A 21042-nucleotide genomic window follows, 5' to 3' on the forward strand; every position below is an offset into this window, starting at 1 on the left:
GTCAACCCCATGTAAGTTATGGGGCAGTTACAGTACACTTTTCAAAACGTGTTTTTCAGCCCGAAATAAACGCGTTTTTTCAGACAACTGAATCCCTATGTAACTGCAAAGCTCAGAAGAGCCCACACACTCAGCTCTTTACCCCAGTGTGCAGAAAGTGTAAAAACATGTTTTTCAGCAGAAATAAACATGTTTCTGCAAGTTTGGTCAACCCCATGTAAGTTATGGGGCAGTTACAGTACACTTTTCAAAACGTGTTTTTCAGCCCGAAATAAACGCGTTTTTTCAGACAACTGAATCCCTATGTAACTGCAAAGCTCAGAAGAGCCCACACACTCTGTTCTTAACCCCAGTGTGCAGAAAGTGTCAAAACGTGTTTTTCAGCAGAAATAAACATGTTTCTGCAAGTTTGGTCAACCCCATGTAAGTTATGGGGCAGTTACAGTACTCTTTTCAAAACGTGTTTTTCAGCCCGAAATAAACGCGTTTTTTCAGACAACTGAATCCCTATGTAACTGCAAGGCTCAGAAGAGCCCACACACTCTGCTCTTAACCCCAGTGTGCAGAAAGTGTCAAAACATGTTTTTCAGCAGAAATAAACATGTTTCTGCAAGTTTGGTCAACCCCATGTAAGTTATGGGGCAGTAAAAGCACTTTTTTCAAAACGTGTTTTTCAGCCCGAAATAAACGCGTTTTTTCAGACAACTGAATCCCTATGTAACTGCAAGGCTCAGAAGAGCCCACACACTCTGCTCTTAACCCCAGTGTGCAGAAAGTGTCAAAACGTGTTTTTCAGCAGAAATAAACATGTTTCTGCAAGTTTGGTCAACCCCATGTAAGTTATGGGGCAGTTACAGTACACTTTTCAAAACGTGTTTTTCAGCCCGAAATAAACGCGTTTTTTCAGACAACTGAATCCCTATGTAACTGCAAAGCTCAGAAGAGCCCACACACTCAGCTCTTAACCCCAGTGTGCAGAAAGTGTAAAAACATGTTTTTCAGCAGAAATAAACATGTTTCTGCAAGTTTGGTCAACCCCATGTAAGTTATGGGGCAGTTACAGTACACTTTTCAAAACGTGTTTTTCAGCCCGAAATAAACGCGTTTTTTCAGACAACTGAATCCCTATGTAACTGCAAAGCTCAGAAGAGCCCACACACTCTGCTCTTAACCCCAGTGTGCAGAAAGTGTCAAAACGTGTTTTTCAGCAGAAATAAACATGTTTCTGCAAGTTTGGTCAACCCCATGTAAGTTATGGGGCAGTTACAGTACACTTTTCAAAACGTGTTTTTCAGCCCGAAATAAACGCGTTTTTTCAGACAACTGAATCCCTATGTAACTGCAAAGCTCAGAAGAGCCCAAACACTCAGCTCTTAACCCCCGTGTGCAGAAAGTGTCAAAACATGTTTTTTAGCAGAAATAAACATGTTTCCGCAAGTTTGGTCAACCCCATGTAAGTTATGGGGCAGTAACAGCACTTTTTTCAAAACGTGTTTTTCAGCCCGAAATAAACGCGTTTTTTCAGACAACTGAATCCCTATGTAACTACAAGGCTCAGAAGAGCCCACACACTCTGCTCTTAACCCCAGTGTGCAGAAAGTGTCAAAACATGTTTTTCAGCAGAAATAAACATGTTTCTGCAAGTTTGGTCAACCCCATGTAAGTTATGGCGCAGTAAAAGCACTTTTTTCAAAACGTGTTTTTCAGCCCGAAATAAACGCGTTTTTTCAGCCAACTGAATCCCTATGTAACTGCAAGGCTCAGAAGAGCCCACACACTCTGCTCTTAACCCCAGTGTGCAGAAAGTGTCAAAACGTGTTTTTCAGCAGAAATAAACATGTTTCTGCAAGTTTGGTCAACCCCATGTAAGTTATGGGGCAGTTACAGTACACTTTTCAAAACGTGTTTTTCAGCCCGAAATAAACGCGTTTTTTCAGACAACTGAATCCCTATGTAACTGCAAAGCTCAGAAGAGCCCACACACTCAGCTCTTAACCCCAGTGTGCAGAAAGTGTCAAAACATGTTTTTCAGCAGAAATAAACATGTTTCTGCAAGTTTGGTCAACCCCATGTAAGTTATGGGGCAGTAAAAGCACTTTTTTCAAAACGTGTTTTTCAGCCCGAAATAAACGCGTTTTTTCAGACAACTGAATCCCTATGTAACTGCAAAGCTCAGAAGAGCCCACACACTCAGCTCTTAACCCCAGTGTGCAGAAAGTGTCAAAACATGTTTTTCAGCAGAAATAAACATGTTTCTGCAAGTTTGGTCAACCCCATGTAAGTTATGGGGCAGTTACAGTACACTTTTCAAAACGTGTTTTTCAGCCCGAAATAAACGCGTTTTTTCAGACAACTGAATCCCTATGTAACTGCAAAGCTCAGAAGAGCCCACACACTCAGCTCTTAACCCCAGTGTGCAGAAAGTGTCAAAACATGTTTTTCAGCAGAAATAAACATGTTTCTGCAAGTTTGGTCAACCCCATGTAAGTTATAGGGCAGTTACAGTACTCTTTTCAAAACGTGTTTTTCAGCCCGAAATAAACGCGTTTTTTCAGACAACTGAATCCCTATGTAACTGCAAGGCTCAGAAGAGCCCACACACTCTGCTCTTAACCCCAGTGTGCAGAAAGTGTCAAAACGTGTTTTTCAGCAGAAATAAACATGTTTCTGCAAGTTTGGTCAACCCCATGTAAGTTATGGGGCAGTTACAGTACACTTTTCAAAACGTGTTTTTCAGCCCGAAATAAACGCGTTTTTTCAGACAACTGAATCCCTATGTAACTGCAAAGCTCAGAAGAGCCCACACACTCAGCTCTTAACCCCAGTGTGCAGAAAGTGTCAAAACATGTTTTTCAGCAGAAATAAACATGTTTCTGCAAGTTTGGTCAACCCCATGTAAGTTATGGGGCAGTTACAGTACACTTTTCAAAACGTGTTTTTCAGCCCGAAATAAACGCGTTTTTTCAGACAACTGAATCCCTATGTAACTGCAAAGCTCAGAAGAGCCCACACACTCAGCTCTTAACCCCAGTGTGCAGAAAGTGTCAAAACATGTTTTTCAGCAGAAATAAACATGTTTCTGCAAGTTTGGTCAACCCCATGTAAGTTATGGGGCAGTTACAGTACTCTTTTCAAAACGTGTTTTTCAGCCCGAAATAAACGCGTTTTTTCAGACAACTGAATCCCTATGTAACTGCAAGGCTCAGAAGAGCCCACACACTCTGCTCTTAACCCCAGTGTGCAGAAAGTGTCAAAACATGTTTTTCAGCAGAAATAAACATGTTTCTGCAAGTTTGGTCAACCCCATGTAAGTTATGGGGCAGTAAAAGCACTTTTTTCAAAACGTGTTTTTCAGCCCGAAATAAACGCGTTTTTTCAGCCAACTGAATCCCTATGTAACTGCAAGGCTCAGAAGAGCCCACACACTCTGCTCTTAACCCCAGTGTGCAGAAAGTGTCAAAACGTGTTTTTCAGCAGAAATAAACATGTTTCTGCAAGTTTGGTCAACCCCATGTAAGTTATGGGGCAGTTACAGTACACTTTTCAAAACGTGTTTTTCAGCCCGAAATAAACGCGTTTTTTCAGACAACTGAATCCCTATGTAACTGCAAAGCTCAGAAGAGCCCACACACTCAGCTCTTTACCCCAGTGTGCAGAAAGTGTAAAAACATGTTTTTCAGCAGAAATAAACATGTTTCTGCAAGTTTGGTCAACCCCATGTAAGTTATGGGGCAGTTACAGTACACTTTTCAAAACGTGTTTTTCAGCCCGAAATAAACGCGTTTTTTCAGACAACTGAATCCCTATGTAACTGCAAAGCTCAGAAGAGCCCACACACTCTGTTCTTAACCCCAGTGTGCAGAAAGTGTCAAAACGTGTTTTTCAGCAGAAATAAACATGTTTCTGCAAGTTTGGTCAACCCCATGTAAGTTATGGGGCAGTTACAGTACTCTTTTCAAAACGTGTTTTTCAGCCCGAAATAAACGCGTTTTTTCAGACAACTGAATCCCTATGTAACTGCAAGGCTCAGAAGAGCCCACACACTCTGCTCTTAACCCCAGTGTGCAGAAAGTGTCAAAACATGTTTTTCAGCAGAAATAAACATGTTTCTGCAAGTTTGGTCAACCCCATGTAAGTTATGGGGCAGTAAAAGCACTTTTTTCAAAACGTGTTTTTCAGCCCGAAATAAACGCGTTTTTTCAGCCAACTGAATCCCTATGTAACTGCAAGGCTCAGAAGAGCCCACACACTCTGCTCTTAACCCCAGTGTGCAGAAAGTGTCAAAACGTGTTTTTCAGCAGAAATAAACATGTTTCTGCAAGTTTGGTCAACCCCATGTAAGTTATGGGGCAGTTACAGTACACTTTTCAAAACGTGTTTTTCAGCCCGAAATAAACGCGTTTTTTCAGACAACTGAATCCCTATGTAACTGCAAAGCTCAGAAGAGCCCACACACTCAGCTCTTAACCCCAGTGTGCAGAAAGTGTCAAAACATGTTTTTCAGCAGAAATAAACATGTTTCTGCAAGTTTGGTCAACCCCATGTAAGTTATGGCGCAGTAAAAGCACTTTTTTCAAAACGTGTTTTTCAGCCCGAAATAAACGCGTTTTTTCAGCCAACTGAATCCCTATGTAACTGCAAGGCTCAGAAGAGCCCACACACTCTGCTCTTAACCCCAGTGTGCAGAAAGTGTCAAAACGTGTTTTTCAGCAGAAATAAACATGTTTCTGCAAGTTTGGTCAACCCCATGTAAGTTATGGGGCAGTTACAGTACACTTTTCAAAACGTGTTTTTCAGCCCGAAATAAACGCGTTTTTTCAGACAACTGAATCCCTATGTAACTGCAAAGCTCAGAAGAGCCCACACACTCAGCTCTTAACCCCAGTGTGCAGAAAGTGTCAAAACATGTTTTTCAGCAGAAATAAACATGTTTCTGCAAGTTTGGTCAACCCCATGTAAGTTATGGGGCAGTAAAAGCACTTTTTTCAAAACGTGTTTTTCAGCCCGAAATAAACGCGTTTTTTCAGACAACTGAATCCCTATGTAACTGCAAAGCTCAGAAGAGCCCACACACTCAGCTCTTAACCCCAGTGTGCAGAAAGTGTCAAAACATGTTTTTCAGCAGAAATAAACATGTTTCTGCAAGTTTGGTCAACCCCATGTAAGTTATGGGGCAGTTACAGTACACTTTTCAAAACGTGTTTTTCAGCCCGAAATAAACGCGTTTTTTCAGACAACTGAATCCCTATGTAACTGCAAAGCTCAGAAGAGCCCACACACTCAGCTCTTAACCCCAGTGTGCAGAAAGTGTCAAAACATGTTTTTCAGCAGAAATAAACATGTTTCTGCAAGTTTGGTCAACCCCATGTAAGTTATAGGGCAGTTACAGTACTCTTTTCAAAACGTGTTTTTCAGCCCGAAATAAACGCGTTTTTTCAGACAACTGAATCCCTATGTAACTGCAAGGCTCAGAAGAGCCCACACACTCTGCTCTTAACCCCAGTGTGCAGAAAGTGTCAAAACGTGTTTTTCAGCAGAAATAAACATGTTTCTGCAAGTTTGGTCAACCCCATGTAAGTTATGGGGCAGTTACAGTACACTTTTCAAAACGTGTTTTTCAGCCCGAAATAAACGCGTTTTTTCAGACAACTGAATCCCTATGTAACTGCAAAGCTCAGAAGAGCCCACACACTCAGCTCTTAACCCCAGTGTGCAGAAAGTGTCAAAACATGTTTTTCAGCAGAAATAAACATGTTTCTGCAAGTTTGGTCAACCCCATGTAAGTTATGGGGCAGTTACAGTACACTTTTCAAAACGTGTTTTTCAGCCCGAAATAAACGCGTTTTTTCAGACAACTGAATCCCTATGTAACTGCAAAGCTCAGAAGAGCCCACACACTCAGCTCTTAACCCCAGTGTGCAGAAAGTGTCAAAACATGTTTTTCAGCAGAAATAAACATGTTTCTGCAAGTTTGGTCAACCCCATGTAAGTTATGGGGCAGTTACAGTACTCTTTTCAAAACGTGTTTTTCAGCCCGAAATAAACGCGTTTTTTCAGACAACTGAATCCCTATGTAACTGCAAGGCTCAGAAGAGCCCACACACTCTGCTCTTAACCCCAGTGTGCAGAAAGTGTCAAAACATGTTTTTCAGCAGAAATAAACATGTTTCTGCAAGTTTGGTCAACCCCATGTAAGTTATGGGGCAGTAAAAGCACTTTTTTCAAAACGTGTTTTTCAGCCCGAAATAAACGCGTTTTTTCAGCCAACTGAATCCCTATGTAACTGCAAGGCTCAGAAGAGCCCACACACTCTGCTCTTAACCCCAGTGTGCAGAAAGTGTCAAAACGTGTTTTTCAGCAGAAATAAACATGTTTCTGCAAGTTTGGTCAACCCCATGTAAGTTATGGGGCAGTTACAGTACACTTTTCAAAACGTGTTTTTCAGCCCGAAATAAACGCGTTTTTTCAGACAACTGAATCCCTATGTAACTGCAAAGCTCAGAAGAGCCCACACACTCAGCTCTTAACCCCAGTGTGCAGAAAGTGTAAAAACATGTTTTTCAGCAGAAATAAACATGTTTCTGCAAGTTTGGTCAACCCCATGTAAGTTATGGGGCAGTTACAGTACACTTTTCAAAACGTGTTTTTCAGCCCGAAATAAACGCGTTTTTTCAGACAACTGAATCCCTATGTAACTGCAAAGCTCAGAAGAGCCCACACACTCTGCTCTTAACCCCAGTGTGCAGAAAGTGTCAAAACGTGTTTTTCAGCAGAAATAAACATGTTTCTGCAAGTTTGGTCAACCCCATGTAAGTTATGGGGCAGTTACAGTACACTTTTCAAAACGTGTTTTTCAGCCCGAAATAAACGCGTTTTTTCAGACAACTGAATCCCTATGTAACTGCAAAGCTCAGAAGAGCCCAAACACTCAGCTCTTAACCCCCGTGTGCAGAAAGTGTCAAAACATGTTTTTTAGCAGAAATAAACATGTTTCCGCAAGTTTGGTCAACCCCATGTAAGTTATGGGGCAGTAACAGCACTTTTTTCAAAACGTGTTTTTCAGCCCGAAATAAACGCGTTTTTTCAGACAACTGAATCCCTATGTAACTACAAGGCTCAGAAGAGCCCACACACTCTGCTCTTAACCCCAGTGTGCAGAAAGTGTCAAAACATGTTTTTCAGCAGAAATAAACATGTTTCTGCAAGTTTGGTCAACCCCATGTAAGTTATGGCGCAGTAAAAGCACTTTTTTCAAAACGTGTTTTTCAGCCCGAAATAAACGCGTTTTTTCAGACAACTGAATCCCTATGTAACTGCAAAGCTCAGAAGAGCCCACACACTCAGCTCTTAACCCCAGTGTGCAGAAAGTGTAAAAACATGTTTTTCAGCAGAAATAAACATGTTTCTGCAAGTTTGGTCAACCCCATGTAAGTTATGGGGCAGTTACAGTACACTTTTCAAAACGTGTTTTTCAGCCCGAAATAAACGCGTTTTTTCAGACAACTGAATCCCTATGTAACTGCAAAGCTCAGAAGAGCCCACACACTCTGCTCTTAACCCCAGTGTGCAGAAAGTGTCAAAACGTGTTTTTCAGCAGAAATAAACATGTTTCTGCAAGTTTGGTCAACCCCATGTAAGTTATGGGGCAGTTACAGTACACCTTTCAAAACGTGTTTTTCAGCCCGAAATAAACGCGTTTTTTCAGACAACTGAATCCCTATGTAACTGCAAAGCTCAGAAGAGCCCAAACACTCAGCTCTTAACCCCAGTGTGCAGAAAGTGTCAAAACATGTTTTTTAGCAGAAATAAACATGTTTCCGCAAGTTTGGTCAACCCCATGTAAGTTATGGGGCAGTAACAGCACTTTTTTCAAAACGTGTTTTTCAGCCCGAAATAAACGCGTTTTTTCAGACAACTGAATCCCTATGTAACTACAAGGCTCAGAAGAGCCCACACACTCTGCTCTTAACCCCAGTTTGCAGAAAGTGTCAAAACGTGTTTTTCAGCAGAAATAAACATGTTTCTGCAAGTTTGGTCAACCCCATGTAAGTTATGGGGCAGTTACAGTACACTTTTCAAAACGTGTTTTTCAGCCCGAAATAAACGCGTTTTTTCAGACAACTGAATCCCTATGTAACTGCAAAGCTCAGAAGAGCCCACACACTCAGCTCTTAACCCCAGTGTGCAGAAAGTGTCAAAACATGTTTTTCAGCAGAAATAAACATGTTTCTGCAAGTTTGGTCAACCCCATGTAAGTTATGGGGCAGTTATAGTACACTTTTCAAAACGTGTTTTTCAGCCCGAAATAAACGCGTTTTTTCAGCCAACTGAATCCCTATGTAACTGCAAGGCTCAGAAGAGCCCACACACTCTGCTCTTAACCCCAGTGTGCAGAAAGTGTCAAAACATGTTTTTCAGCAGAAATAAACATGTTTCTGCAAGTTTGGTCAACCCCATGTAAGTTATGGGGCAGTAACAGCACTTTTTTTCAAAACGTGTTTTTCAGCCCGAAATAAACGCGTTTTTTCAGCCAACTGAATCCCTATGTAACTGCAAAGCTCAGAAGAGCCCACACACTCAGCTCTTAACCCCAGTGTGCAGAAAGTGTAAAAACATGTTTTTAAGCAGAAATAAACATGTTTCTGCAAGTTTGGTCAACCCCATGTAAGTTATGGGGCAGTTACAGTACACTTTTCAAAACGTGTTTTTCAGCCCGAAATAAACGCGTTTTTTCAGCCAACTGAATCCCTATGTAACTGCAAAGCTCAGAAGAGCCCACACACTCAGCTCTTAACCCCAGTGTGCAGAAAGTGTAAAAACATGTTTTTCAGCAGAAATAAACATGTTTCTGCAAGTTTGGTCAACCCCATGTAAGTTATGGGGCAGTTACAGTACACTTTTCAAAACGTGTTTTTCAGCCCGAAATAAACGCGTTTTTTCAGACAACTGAATCCCTATGTAACTGCAAAGCTCAGAAGAGCCCACACACTCTGCTCTTAACCCCAGTGTGCAGAAAGTGTCAAAACGTGTTTTTCAGCAGAAATAAACATGTTTCTGCAAGTTTGGTCAACCCCATGTAAGTTATGGGGCAGTTACAGTACACTTTTCAAAACGTGTTTTTCAGCCCGAAATAAACGCGTTTTTTCAGACAACTGAATCCCTATGTAACTGCAAAGCTCAGAAGAGCCCAAACACTCAGCTCTTAACCCCCGTGTGCAGAAAGTGTCAAAACATGTTTTTCAGCAGAAATAAACATGTTTCTGCAAGTTTGGTCAACCCCATGTAAGTTATGGCGCAGTAAAAGCACTTTTTTCAAAACGTGTTTTTCAGCCCGAAATAAACGCGTTTTTTCAGCCAACTGAATCCCTATGTAACTGCAAGGCTCAGAAGAGCCCACACACTCTGCTCTTAACCCCAGTGTGCAGAAAGTGTCAAAACGTGTTTTTCAGCAGAAATAAACATGTTTCTGCAAGTTTGGTCAACCCCATGTAAGTTATGGGGCAGTTACAGTACACTTTTCAAAACGTGTTTTTCAGCCCGAAATAAACGCGTTTTTTCAGACAACTGAATCCCTATGTAACTGCAAAGCTCAGAAGAGCCCACACACTCAGCTCTTAACCCCAGTGTGCAGAAAGTGTAAAAACATGTTTTTCAGCAGAAATAAACATGTTTCTGCAAGTTTGGTCAACCCCATGTAAGTTATGGGGCAGTTACAGTACACTTTTCAAAACGTGTTTTTCAGCCCGAAATAAACGCGTTTTTTCAGACAACTGAATCCCTATGTAACTGCAAAGCTCAGAAGAGCCCACACACTCTGCTCTTAACCCCAGTGTGCAGAAAGTGTCAAAACGTGTTTTTCAGCAGAAATAAACATGTTTCTGCAAGTTTGGTCAACCCCATGTAAGTTATGGGGCAGTTACAGTACACCTTTCAAAACGTGTTTTTCAGCCCGAAATAAACGCGTTTTTTCAGACAACTGAATCCCTATGTAACTGCAAAGCTCAGAAGAGCCCAAACACTCAGCTCTTAACCCCAGTGTGCAGAAAGTGTCAAAACATGTTTTTTAGCAGAAATAAACATGTTTCCGCAAGTTTGGTCAACCCCATGTAAGTTATGGGGCAGTAACAGCACTTTTTTCAAAACGTGTTTTTCAGCCCGAAATAAACGCGTTTTTTCAGACAACTGAATCCCTATGTAACTACAAGGCTCAGAAGAGCCCACACACTCTGCTCTTAACCCCAGTGTGCAGAAAGTGTCAAAACGTGTTTTTCAGCAGAAATAAACATGTTTCTGCAAGTTTGGTCAACCCCATGTAAGTTATGGCGCAGTAAAAGCACTTTTTTCAAAACGTGTTTTTCAGCCCGAAATAAACGCGTTTTTTCAGCCAACTGAATCCCTATGTAACTGCAAGGCTCAGAAGAGCCCACACACTCTGCTCTTAACCCCAGTGTGCAGAAAGTGTCAAAACGTGTTTTTCAGCAGAAATAAACATGTTTCTGCAAGTTTGGTCAACCCCATGTAAGTTATGGGGCAGTTACAGTACACTTTTCAAAACGTGTTTTTCAGCCCGAAATAAACGCGTTTTTTCAGACAACTGAATCCCTATGTAACTGCAAAGCTCAGAAGAGCCCACACACTCAGCTCTTAACCCCAGTGTGCAGAAAGTGTAAAAACATGTTTTTCAGCAGAAATAAACATGTTTCTGCAAGTTTGGTCAACCCCATGTAAGTTATGGGGCAGTTACAGTACACTTTTCAAAACGTGTTTTTCAGCCCGAAATAAACGCGTTTTTTCAGACAACTGAATCCCTATGTAACTGCAAAGCTCAGAAGAGCCCACACACTCTGCTCTTAACCCCAGTGTGCAGAAAGTGTCAAAACGTGTTTTTCAGCAGAAATAAACATGTTTCTGCAAGTTTGGTCAACCCCATGTAAGTTATGGGGCAGTTACAGTACACCTTTCAAAACGTGTTTTTCAGCCCGAAATAAACGCGTTTTTTCAGACAACTGAATCCCTATGTAACTGCAAAGCTCAGAAGAGCCCAAACACTCAGCTCTTAACCCCAGTGTGCAGAAAGTGTCAAAACATGTTTTTTAGCAGAAATAAACATGTTTCCGCAAGTTTGGTCAACCCCATGTAAGTTATGGGGCAGTAACAGCACTTTTTTCAAAACGTGTTTTTCAGCCCGAAATAAACGCGTTTTTTCAGACAACTGAATCCCTATGTAACTACAAGGCTCAGAAGAGCCCACACACTCTGCTCTTAACCCCAGTGTGCAGAAAGTGTCAAAACGTGTTTTTCAGCAGAAATAAACATGTTTCTGCAAGTTTGGTCAACCCCATGTAAGTTATGGCGCAGTAAAAGCACTTTTTTCAAAACGTGTTTTTCAGCCCGAAATAAACGCGTTTTTTCAGCCAACTGAATCCCTATGTAACTGCAAGGCTCAGAAGAGCCCACACACTCTGCTCTTAACCCCAGTGTGCAGAAAGTGTCAAAACGTGTTTTTCAGCAGAAATAAACATGTTTCTGCAAGTTTGGTCAACCCCATGTAAGTTATGGGGCAGTTACAGTACACTTTTCAAAACGTGTTTTTCAGCCCGAAATAAACGCGTTTTTTCAGACAACTGAATCCCTATGTAACTGCAAAGCTCAGAAGAGCCCACACACTCAGCTCTTAACCCCAGTGTGCAGAAAGTGTAAAAACATGTTTTTCAGCAGAAATAAACATGTTTCTGCAAGTTTGGTCAACCCCATGTAAGTTATGGGGCAGTTACAGTACACTTTTCAAAACGTGTTTTTCAGCCCGAAATAAACGCGTTTTTTCAGACAACTGAATCCCTATGTAACTGCAAAGCTCAGAAGAGCCCACACACTCTGCTCTTAACCCCAGTGTGCAGAAAGTGTCAAAACGTGTTTTTCAGCAGAAATAAACATGTTTCTGCAAGTTTGGTCAACCCCATGTAAGTTATGGGGCAGTTACAGTACACCTTTCAAAACGTGTTTTTCAGCCCGAAATAAACGCGTTTTTTCAGACAACTGAATCCCTATGTAACTGCAAAGCTCAGAAGAGCCCAAACACTCAGCTCTTAACCCCAGTGTGCAGAAAGTGTCAAAACATGTTTTTTAGCAGAAATAAACATGTTTCCGCAAGTTTGGTCAACCCCATGTAAGTTATGGGGCAGTAACAGCACTTTTTTCAAAACGTGTTTTTCAGCCCGAAATAAACGCGTTTTTTCAGACAACTGAATCCCTATGTAACTACAAGGCTCAGAAGAGCCCACACACTCTGCTCTTAACCCCAGTGTGCAGAAAGTGTCAAAACGTGTTTTTCAGCAGAAATAAACATGTTTCTGCAAGTTTGGTCAACCCCATGTAAGTTATGGGGCAGTTACAGTACACTTTTCAAAACGTGTTTTTCAGCCCGAAATAAACGCGTTTTTTCAGACAACTGAATCCCTATGTAACTGCAAGGCTCAGAAGAGCCCACACACTCTGCTCTTAACCCCAGTGTGCAGAAAGTTTCAAAACATGTTTTTCAGCAGAAATAAACATGTTTCTGCAAGTTTGGTCAACCCCATGTAAGTTATGGGGCAGTAACAGCACTTTTTTTCAAAACGTGTTTTTCAGCCCGAAATAAACGCGTTTTTTCAGCCAACTGAATCCCTATGTAACTGCAAAGCTCAGAAGAGCCCACACACTCAGCTCTTAACCCCAGTGTGCAGAAAGTGTAAAAACATGTTTTTAAGCAGAAATAAACATGTTTCTGCAAGTTTGGTCAACCCCATGTAAGTTATGGGGCAGTTACAGTACACTTTTCAAAACGTGTTTTTCAGCCCGAAATAAACGCGTTTTTTCAGCCAACTGAATCCCTATGTAACTGCAAAGCTCAGAAGAGCCCACACACTCAGCTCTTAACCCCAGTGTGCAGAAAGTGTAAAAACATGTTTTTCAGCAGAAATAAACATGTTTCTGCAAGTTTGGTCAACCCCATGTAAGTTATGGGGCAGTTACAGTACACTTTTCAAAACGTGTTTTTCAGCCCGAAATAAACGCGTTTTTTCAGACAACTGAATCCCTATGTAACTGCAAAGCTCAGAAGAGCCCACACACTCAGCTCTTAACCCCAGTGTGCAGAAAGTGTCAAAACATGTTTTTCAGCAGAAATAAACATGTTTCTGCAAGTTTGGTCAACCCCATGTAAGTTATGGGGCAGTAAAAGCACTTTTTTCAAAACGTGTTTTTCAGCCCGAAATAAACGCGTTTTTTCAGCCAACTGAATCCCTATGTAACTGCAAGGCTCAGAAGAGCCCACACACTCTGCTCTTAACCCCAGTGTGCAGAAAGTGTCAAAACGTGTTTTTCAGCAGAAATAAACATGTTTCTGCAAGTTTGGTCAACCCCATGTAAGTTATGGGGCAGTTACAGTACACTTTTCAAAACGTGTTTTTCAGCCCGAAATAAACGCGTTTTTTCAGACAACTGAATCCCTATGTAACTGCAAAGCTCAGAAGAGCCCACACACTCAGCTCTTAACCCCAGTGTGCAGAAAGTGTAAAAACATGTTTTTCAGTAGAAATAAACATGTTTCTGCAAGTTTGGTCAACCCCATGTAAGTTATGGGGCAGTTACAGTACACTTTTCAAAACGTGTTTTTCAGCCCGAAATAAACGCGTTTTTTCAGACAACTGAATCCCTATGTAACTGCAAAGCTCAGAAGAGCCCACACACTCTGCTCTTAACCCCAGTGTGCAGAAAGTGTCAAAACGTGTTTTTCAGCAGAAATAAACATGTTTCTGCAAGTTTGGTCAACCCCATGTAAGTTATCGGGCAGTTACAGTACACTTTTCAAAACGTGTTTTTCAGCCCGAAATAAACGCGTTTTTTCAGACAACTGAATCCCTATGTAACTGCAAAGCTCAGAAGAGCCCAAACACTCAGCTCTTAACCCCCGTGTGCAGAAAGTGTCAAAACATGTTTTTTAGCAGAAATAAACATGTTTCCGCAAGTTTGGTCAACCCCATGTAAGTTATGGGGCAGTAACAGCACTTTTTTCAAAACGTGTTTTTCAGCCCGAAATAAACGCGTTTTTTCAGACAACTGAATCCCTATGTAACTGCAAAGCTCAGAAGAGCCCACACACTCTGCTCTTAACCCCAGTGTGCAGAAAGTGTCAAAACGTGTTTTTCAGCAGAAATAAACATGTTTCTGCAAGTTTGGTCAACCCCATGTAAGTTATGGGGCAGTTACAGTACACTTTTCAAAACGTGTTTTTCAGCCCGAAATAAACGCGTTTTTTCAGACAACTGAATCCCTATGTAACTGCAAAGCTCAGAAGAGCCCACACACTCAGCTCTTAACCCCAGTGTGCAGAAAGTGTCAAAACATGTTTTTCAGCAGAAATAAACATGTTTCTGCAAGTTTGGTCAACCCCATGTAAGTTATGGGGCAGTTATAGTACACTTTTCAAAACGTGTTTTTCAGCCCGAAATAAACGCGTTTTTTCAGACAACTGAATCCCTATGTAACTGCAAGGCTCAGAAGAGCCCACACACTCTGCTCTTAACCCCAGTGTGCAGAAAGTGTCAAAACATGTTTTTCAGCAGAAATAAACATGTTTCTGCAAGTTTGGTCAACCCCATGTAAGTTATGGGGCAGTAACAGCACTTTTTTCAAAACGTGTTTTTCAGCCCGAAATAAACGCGTTTTTTCAGCCAAATGAATCCCTATGTAACTGCAAAGCTCAGAAGAGCCCACACACTCAGCTCTTAACCCCAGTGTGCAGAAAGTGTAAAAACATGTTTTTCAGCAGAAATAAACATGTTTCTGCAAGTTTGGTCAACCCCATGTAAGTTATGGGGCAGTTACAGTACACTTTTCAAAACGTGTTTTTCAGCCCGAAATAAACGCGTTTTTTCAGACAACTGAATCCCTATGTAACTGCAAAGCTCAGAAGAGCCCACACACTCAGCTCTTAACCCCAGTGTGCAGAAAGTGTCAAAACATGTTTTTCAGCAGAAATAAACATGTTTCTGCAAGTTTGGTCAACCCCATGTAAGTTATGGGGCAGTTACAGTACACTTTTCAAAACGTGTTTTTCAGCCCGAAATAAACGCGTTTTTTCAGACAACTGAATCCCTATGTAACTGCAAAGCTCAGAAGAGCCCACACACTCAGCTCTTAACCCCAGTGTGCAGAAAGTGTCAAAACATGTTTTTCAGCAGAAATAAACATGTTTCTGCAAGTTTGGTCAACCCCATGTAAGTTATAGGGCAGTTACAGTACTCTTTTCAAAACGTGTTTTTCAGCCCGAAATAAACGCGTTTTTTCAGACAACTGAATCCCTATGTAACTGCAAGGCTCAGAAGAGCCCACACACTCTGCTCTTAACCCCAGTGTGCAGAAAGTGTCAAAACGTGTTTTTCAGCAGAAATAAACATGTTTCTGCAAGTTTGGTCAACCCCATGTAAGTTATGGGGCAGTTACAGTACACTTTTCAAAACGTGTTTTTCAGCCCGAAATAAACGCGTTTTTTCAGACAACTGAATCCCTATGTAACTGCAAAGCTCAGAAGAGCCCACACACTCAGCTCTTAACCCCAGTGTGCAGAAAGTGTAAAAACATGTTTTTCAGCAGAAATAAACATGTTTCTGCAAGTTTGGTCAACCCCATGTAAGTTATGGGGCAGTTACAGTACACTTTTCAAAACGTGTTTTTCAGCCCGAAATAAACGCGTTTTTTCAGACCACTGAATCCCTATGTAACTGCAAGGCTCAGAAGAGCCCACACACTCTGCTCTTAACCCCAGTGTGCAGAAAGTGTCAAAACATGTTTTTCAGCAGAAATAAACATGTTTCTGCAAGTTTGGTCAACCCCATGTAAGTTATGGGGCAGTTACAGTACACTTTTCAAAACGTGTTTTTCAGCCCGAAATAAACGCGTTTTTTCAGACAACTGAATCCCTATGTAACTGCAAAGCTCAGAAGAGCCCAAACACTCAGCTCTTAACCCCCGTGTGCAGAAAGTGTCAAAACATGTTTTTTAGCAGAAATAAACATGTTTCCGCAAGTTTGGTCAACCCCATGTAAGTTATGGGGCAGTAACAGCACTTTTTTCAAAACGTGTTTTTCAGCCCGAAATAAACGCGTTTTTTCAGACAACTGAATCCCTATGTAACTACAAGGCTCAGAAGAGCCCACACACTCTGCTCTTAACCCCAGTGTGCAGAAAGTGTCAAAACGTGTTTTTCAGCAGAAATAAACATGTTTCTGCAAGTTTGGTCAACCCCATGTAAGTTATGGGGCAGTTACAGTACACTTTTCAAAACGTGTTTTTCAGCCCGAAATAAACGCGTTTTTTCAGACAACTGAATCCCTATGTAACTGCAAAGCTCAGAAGAGCCCACACACTCAGCTCTTAACCCCAGTGTGCAGAAAGTGTCAAAACATGTTTTTCAGCAGAAATAAACATGTTTCTGCAAGTTTGGTCAACCCCATGTAAGTTATGGGGCAGTTATAGTACACTTTTCAAAACGTGTTTTTCAGCCCGAAATAAACGCGTTTTTTCAGACAACTGAATCCCTATGTAACTGCAAGGCTCAGAAGAGCCCACACACTCTGCTCTTAACCCCAGTGTGCAGAAAGCGTCAAAACATGTTTTTCAGCAGAAATAAACATGTTTCTGCAAGTTTGGTCAACCCCATGTAAGTTATGGGGCAGTTACAGTACACTTTTCAAAACGTGTTTTTCAGCCCGAAATAAACGCGTTTTTTCAGACAACTGAATCCCTATGTAACTGCAAAGCTCAGAAGAGCCCACACACTCAGCTCTTAACCCCAGTGTGCAGAAAGTGTCAAAACATGTTTTTCAGCAGAAATAAACATGTTTCTGCAAGTTTGGTCAACCCCATGTAAGTTATGGGGCAGTTACAGTACACTTTTCAAAACGTGTTTTTCAGCCCGAAATAAACGCGTTTTTTCAGACAACTGAATCCCTATGTAACTGCAAGGCTCAGAAGAGCCCACACACTCTGCTCTTAACCCCAGTGTGCAGAAAGTGTCAAAACGTGTTTTTCAGCAGAAATAAACATGTTTCTGCAAGTTTGGTCAACCCCATGTAAGTTATGGGGCAGTTACAGTACACTTTTCAAAACGTGTTTTTCAGCCCGAAATAAACGCGTTTTTTCAGACAACTGAATCCCTATGTAACTGCAAAGCTCAGAAGAGCCCACACACTCAGCTCTTAACCCCAGTGTGCAGAAAGTGTAAAAACATGTTTTTCAGCAGAAATAAACATGTTTCTGCAAGTTTGGTCAACCCCATGTAAGTTATGGGGCAGTTACAGTACACTTTTCAAAACGTGTTTTTCAGCCCGAAATAAACGCGTTTTTTCAGACAACTGAATCCCTATGTAACTGCAAAGCTCAGAAGAGCCCACACACTCTGCTCTTAACCCCAGTGTGCAGAAAGTGTCAAAACGTGTTTTTCAGCAGAAATAAACATGTTTCTGCAAGTTTGGTCAACCCCATGTAAGTTATGGGGCAGTTACAGTACACTTTTCAAAACGTGTTTTTCAGCCCGAAATAAACGCGTTTTTTCAGACAACTGAATCCCTATGTAACTGCAAGGCTCAGAAGAGCCCACACACTCTGCTCTTAATCCCAGTGTGCAGAAAGTGTCAAAACATGTTTTTCAGCAGAAATAAACATGTTTCTGCAAGTTTGGTCAACCCCATGTAAGTTATGGGGCAGTAACAGCACTTTTTTCAAAACGTGTTTTTCAGCCCGAAATAAACGCGTTTTTTCAGACAACTGAATCCCTATGTAACTGCAAAGCTCAGAAGAGCCCACACACTCAGCTCTTAACCCCAGTGTGCAGAAAGTGTCAAAACATGTTTTTCAGCAGAAATAAACATGTTTCTGCAAGTTTGGTCAACCCCATGTAAGTTATGGGGCAGTTACAGTACTCTTTTCAAAACGTGTTTTTCAGCCCGAAATAAACGCGTTTTTTCAGACAACTGAATCCCTATGTAACTGCAAGGCTCAGAAGAGCCCACACACTCTGCTCTTAACCCCAGTGTGCAGAAAGTGTCAAAACATGTTTTTCAGCAGAAATAAACATGTTTCTGCAAGTTTGGTCAACCCCATGTAAGTTATGGGGCAGTAACAGCACTTTTTTCAAAACGTGTTTTTCAGCCCGAAATAAACGCGTTTTTTCAGACAACTGAATCCCTATGTAACTGCAAGGCTCAGAAGAGCCCACACACTCTGCTCTCAACCCCAGTGTGCAGAAAGTGTCAAAACATGTTTTTCAGCAGAAATAAACATGTTTCTGCAAGTTTGGTCAACCCCATGTAAGTTATGGGGCAGTAAAAGCACTTTTTTCAAAACGTGTTTTTCAGCCCGAAATAAACGCGTTTTTTCAGCCAACTGAATCCCTATGTAACTGCAAGGCTCAGAAGAGCCCACACACTCTGCTCTTAACCCCAGTGTGCAGAAAGTGTCAAAACGTGTTTTTCAGCAGAAATAAACATGTTTCTGCAAGTTTGGTCAACCCCATGTAAGTTATGGGGCAGTTACAGTACACTTTTCAAAACGTGTTTTTCAGCCCGAAATAAACGCGTTTTTTCAGACAACTGAATCCCTATGTAACTGCAAAGCTCAGAAGAGCCCACACACTCAGCTCTTAACCCCAGTGTGCAGAAAGTGTCAAAACATGTTTTTCAGCAGAAATAAACATGTTTCTGCAAGTTTGGTCAACCCCATGTAAGTTATGGGGCAGTTATAGTACACTTTTCAAAACGTGTTTTTCAGCCCGAAATAAACGCGTTTTTTCAGACAACTGAATCCCTATGTAACTGCAAGGCTCAGAAGAGCCCACACACTCTGCTCTTAACCCCAGTGTGCAGAAAGTGTCAAAACATGTTTTTCAGCAGAAATAAACATGTTTCTGCAAGTTTGGTCAACCCCATGTAAGTTATGGGGCAGTTACAGTACTTTTTCAAAACGTGTTTTTCAGCCCGAAATAAACGCGTTTTTTTCAGACAACTGAATCCCTATGTAACTGCAAGGCTCAGAAGAGCCCACACACTCTGCTCTTAACCCCAGTGTGCAGAAAGTGTCAAAACATGTTTTTCAGCAGAAATAAACATGTTTCTGCAAGTTTGGTCAACCCCATGTAAGTTATGGGGCAGTAAAAGCACTTTTTTCAAAACGTGTTTTTCAGCCCGAAATAAACGCGTTTTTTCAGACAACTGAATCCCTATGTAACTGCAAAGCTCAGAAGAGCCCACACACTCAGCTCTTAACCCCAGTGTGCAGAAAGTGTCAAAACATGTTTTTCAGCAGAAATAAACATGTTTCTGCAAGTTTGGTCAACCCCATGTAAGTTATGGGGCAGTTACAGTACACTTTTCAAAACGTGTTTTTCAGCCCGAAATAAACGCGTTTTTTCAGACAACTGAATCCCTATGTAACTGCAAAGCTCAGAAGAGCCCACACACTCAGCTCTTAACCCCAGTGTGCAGAAAGTGTCAAAACATGTTTTTCAGCAGAAATAAACATGTTTCTGCAAGTTTGGTCAACCCCATGTAAGTTATGGGGCAGTTACAGTACTCTTTTCAAAACGTGTTTTTCAGCCCGAAATAAACGCGTTTTTTCAGACAACTGAATCCCTATGTAACTGCAAGGCTCAGAAGAGCCCACACACTCTGCTCTTAACCCCAGTGTGCAGAAAGTGTCAAAACATGTTTTTCAGCAGAAATAAACATGTTTCTGCAAGTTTGGTCAACCCCATGTAAGTTATGGGGCAGTAAAAGCACTTTTTTCAAAACGTGTTTTTCAGCCCGAAATAAACGCGTTTTTTCAGCCAACTGAATCCCTATGTAACTGCAAGGCTCAGAAGAGCCCACACACTCTGCTCTTAACCCCAGTGTGCAGAAAGTGTCAAAACGTGTTTTTCAGCAGAAATAAACATGTTTCTGCAAGTTTGGTCAACCCCATGTAAGTTATGGGGCAGTTACAGTACACTTTTCAAAACGTGTTTTTCAGCCCGAAATAAACGCGTTTTTTCAGACAACTGAATCCCTATGTAACTGCAAAGCTCAGAAGAGCCCACACACTCAGCTCTTTACCCCAGTGTGCAGAAAGTGTAAAAACATGTTTTTCAGCAGAAATAAACATGTTTCTGCAAGTTTGGTCAACCCCATGTAAGTTATGGGGCAGTTACAGTACACTTTTCAAAACGTGTTTTTCAGCCCGAAATAAACGCGTTTTTTCAGACAACTGAATCCCTATGTAACTGCAAAGCTCAGAAGAGCCCACACACTCTGTTCTTAACCCCAGTGTGCAGAAAGTGTCAAAACGTGTTTTTCAGCAGAAATAAACATGTTTCTGCAAGTTTGGTCAACCCCATGTAAGTTATGGGGCAGTTACAGTACTCTTTTCAAAACGTGTTTTTCAGCCCGAAATAAACGCGTTTTTTCAGACAACTGAATCCCTATGTAACTGCAAGGCTCAGAAGAGCCCACACACTCTGCTCTTAACCCCAGTGTGCAGAAAGTGTCAAAACATGTTTTTCAGCAGAAATAAACATGTTTCTGCAAGTTTGGTCAACCCCATGTAAGTTATGGGGCAGTAAAAGCACTTTTTTCAAAACGTGTTTTTCAGCCCGAAATAAACGCGTTTTTTCAGCCAACTGAATCCCTATGTAACTGCAAGGCTCAGAAGAGCCCACACACTCTGCTCTTAACCCCAGTGTGCAGAAAGTGTCAAAACGTGTTTTTCAGCAGAAATAAACATGTTTCTGCAAGTTTGGTCAACCCCATGTAAGTTATGGGGCAGTTACAGTACACTTTTCAAAACGTGTTTTTCAGCCCGAAATAAACGCGTTTTTTCAGACAACTGAATCCCTATGTAACTGCAAAGCTCAGAAGAGCCCACACACTCAGCTCTTAACCCCAGTGTGCAGAAAGTGTAAAAACATGTTTTTCAGCAGAAATAAACATGTTTCTGCAAGTTTGGTCAACCCCATGTAAGTTATGGGGCAGT

This window comes from Lepisosteus platostomus, chromosome 17, assembly GCF_059453375.1.
Source record: "Lepisosteus platostomus isolate fLepPlt1 chromosome 17, fLepPlt1.hap1, whole genome shotgun sequence".
Lineage (NCBI taxonomy): Eukaryota > Metazoa > Chordata > Actinopteri > Semionotiformes > Lepisosteidae > Lepisosteus > Lepisosteus platostomus.